At 43.7% G+C, this 3418-nt stretch overlaps 1 protein-coding gene and 1 long non-coding RNA gene across 2 annotated transcripts in view; both read left to right on the forward strand.

The window, feature by feature from the left end:
• The window catches only part of LOC116692343 (uncharacterized), an 18743-nt gene continuing 15325 nt past the window's right edge, over positions 1-3418 (forward strand). Inside the window, exon 1 of the long non-coding RNA XR_004332685.1 lies at positions 1-55. This is a non-coding gene — a long non-coding RNA (uncharacterized LOC116692343). The remainder of the gene's footprint in view (positions 56-3418) is intronic.
• Positions 2948-3418, forward strand: part of avpr2aa (arginine vasopressin receptor 2a, duplicate a) — a 13608-nt gene continuing 13137 nt past the window's right edge. Inside the window, exon 1 of the mRNA XM_032520547.1 lies at positions 2948-3319. The gene's annotated coding sequence lies outside the window, so the exon portion shown is untranslated. The remainder of the gene's footprint in view (positions 3320-3418) is intronic.

Here is a 3418-nt window from a genome sequence, read left to right on the forward strand (position 1 = left end):
TGCACGGCGTGATGCAAACGTTACAAGCTAAAGCTGCATATTATTCAAAGCTCAAGTGGATTTCTTTGGTTACTTTTCACAGAGCATTTGTCATAATCTCCATAACTTGAAAAACTTACGTGAAGGCAGAAGGGCTTGTTTATTTGCGGTACCCAGTGTGTGCAAATACAAACAAAGTCACGGGACTGGTGGCAGAAGGCATCGCTGAGTGCAAGATTGGATGATACAGAGATTTAACTTGATTTAACTTTAGTAATGATTGGCGAATTATCGTAATAATGCAGGCACCACAGCAAAAAATGAAAATGGAAAGAGAGAAAAAAATGTTTAGGCTTTTTCAACAGAGGGGCAGCTAAGCCAATCAGGACAAACGAGCAGTTGCCTGGGCAACAATGGTCCGTAACTGTGCAGGTCCCTGACGTGAGGTGTTTGCCAGCAAAGCAGAAATACATCAACACTGAATATTTAAGTATTTGTTTTATTATCACAAGTGATATTGTCATCGTAATATTCAACAATTGGATTGCATATTGGATGTTTTCCTGATACTGTGCAGCCCAAGAGGGAACATTTAGTTAGGCCTCATCTCTCTCTGTGTTGAGATTGATGTTAGCCATGTTTGTGTTCTCTGACAGAGTTGGAGATGACGCCAAATACTTTGGAGTGAAAAGTGAACTTGATTGAGTGACTTGATTTGGTTCCCCGTATTCCAGAACTGTCTCCATCTTTAATTTCTCCAGGCAGAGGAGGGCCCCTGATTGACCACACAATTGTCAACACCTCTGTATGAATAAAGAGGTCCCTTAGGAGAGTCATTAAAAGGTCTTTGCAGAGGAGACTCCTTCTCAAAGGAAAACAGATGTCTTTTTTTTTAAAAATTTTGCGTAATACTAGGAGCTGGAAATAAGCCTACACATGTGGGAAAATGTCCAGCCAGAAATCTTTGAGGAAACTGTTGTCATAGATTGAGATATTTAAAGAGATTTCTTTTAAACTTGAGTGCTACTCTGCAACGGAAACATGATGTGCAAGAGATGCTCTACCTGATAATAGTTAATAGTCATATAATGTGGCTTGATGTGTTCCCAAATACAATACATCACACAGGGTCTCTACACGGTTGTATTTTCACAACCTTAAAAACTCTGAGCAAACCACTCATCACTCTCTGTCCCACATTTAATGTGATTTTATTCTCCAGCGAATGCCTTTTCTCTTTGTTACCACTCCCTCCCTCATCTCTTGCTCATCCGTTGTGATGTGTAGCTGTTAAATAAACAAAGTGGATTGTGGTATTATTGTGCTTCTTAACGGCTTTGGTATAAAACATCTTCTTAGACCAGAGGAGCCAGGATAATTGTATTAGAGTGATTCTCAGGAAGCTTACAGCTCCACCTCCTTAGCAGCAGGACAGAAGAGTTAGACTGAGGGAGACATCTGAAGTGAACTTGGCAGCACTGTTGGAAGAAGGTTTACTGACATCATGGGACAATCCAGTCTCTGCTGGCCAAAGATCAATGGCTTTGGACTGAACGGACAGAGAGTCCCATGTGGGTATAACATGCTCTGCGTGTGCGAAAGAGAGTGTGTGTGTGTGTGTGTGTATGTGCGCGCATGTGCGTGTGTATTAGGTTTAACTACATTTGTGGGGACCAAAAACCAAGGAATACAGTATACTTATGGGGTCCTGACAGCTTTGTGGGGACAAAATGCTGGTCCCCACAATGTTAAAGGGCTGTTTGAGGAATAAGACTTGGTTTTAGGAGTAGGGATAGAGTTAAGTTATGGTTAGGGTGAGGGTAAGGGTTAAGGTTAGGCATTTAGGTTTGATGGTTAAGGTTAGGGTAAGGGGGCTAGGGAATGCATTATGTCAATGACTGGTCCCCACAAAGATAGTGAGACACTTGTGTACGTGCGTGTGTGTGTGTGTGTGTGTGTGTGTGTGTGTGTGTGTGTGTGTGTGTTGTGTGTGTGTGTGTGTGTGTGTGCGTTTGTGTGTGTGCGCACACGTGCGCACAAGTGTGTGTGTGCTGCTGGGGGCCACTGAATAGGAATGATATAATACTTGTAAAAGGTCAATGAAGTACAGTTTCCTTCTCACCTGCAGCTTTTAGGGAAAAAGTTAGAGGAAGCTCAATTTACTTGTCAAAATAAATGTGGGTCCATTGGCAACGTTTGCCTGTTTGGTTGGATTTTGTGTTCGAAGTTTGTGTGTAACTGTGTATATGCATGGGTTTGTGAATTCACTCATTGTGTACCCTGTGTGTGTGTGTGTGTGTGTGTGTGTGTGTGTGTGTGGTAGTGGGTGTGTGTGTGTGTGTGTGTGTATGCCAACTGTATTTCCTTGCCATCATATGTGTGTCTGTGTGTGTGAGAGCCTTGACACAAAAACTCAAAGACAGCAATATTTTTATTTCACTAGTCTTCACTGCTGTGTGTGTACCAAAGGCGTGACCCGCTGCTGGCCTGGCTGACTCATCCAATCAGCCTTTCTGGATAGGTGAAGGTGCATCGGCCCTTCTCCACCAGCAACAAAGGAGATGGAAAGAAAGAGACTAGAGTGCACAACAGGGGAGAGTTTTAAATAAAAACACAAGTGGCGTGAATCAATGACTCACATCAGGCATAAACCATAACAGAGAGGGGAGGTGCATCTCTCTCTTACACACACACACACACACACACAGACACACACACACACACAACCATTAACTTCAAAACATGCTTGCACGCATTGATACACCAGGTGCACATGCAGATGAACCCAGTATTCTTTCTCACTATCCACGTTCCTACCTCACTCCCTCTCTCGCACACACGTACGCATGCACGCACTTCATAGGTATGTTTAAGAACCTCCCTCCACTCTTAGCTCCATGCTCCACCCTCCATCTCTCCTAGAGGACAGGCTGGTTAACCCAGGAGGAGGGGATAGTGGGGGAGGGAGGGGGAGGTAGGAGCAGACGGAGCTCAGATTCATTTCTGCTTGTGGTGCTGGAGGCACAACATATTGCAAGAGCACAACGTGACACACAAGGAGCCGGGACTCCCATAGCTATCAAATGGATTACTCTGACACATACTCGTGAACACCGACAAAGCAAAGGATCATACAGTACAGAGGCCCACAAAGGACTTGTCCAGAGCTTGCAGAACTGCTTTGTCCCACTTACAGAAAATAAAAACTACCTGGCTTTGATGAAGACACATTCATTCAGGAACCAGCTGAGCGGAGGGACTTGACAGCACTGAAGATGTGAATGCTTTGGGTAAATCTGACCACTTCTTGCCACACAGCAACACCATTTGTGGATCATAAGTAAGTGCCTTGAATTTACTCTGTGGCTGATGGTGATACTGATAGTGATCTTTATGCTGATATTAGGACAAATACTTATAATCACTAAAAACATGTTGC

Source organism: Etheostoma spectabile, chromosome 7, assembly GCF_008692095.1.
Source record: "Etheostoma spectabile isolate EspeVRDwgs_2016 chromosome 7, UIUC_Espe_1.0, whole genome shotgun sequence".
Lineage (NCBI taxonomy): Eukaryota > Metazoa > Chordata > Actinopteri > Perciformes > Percidae > Etheostoma > Etheostoma spectabile.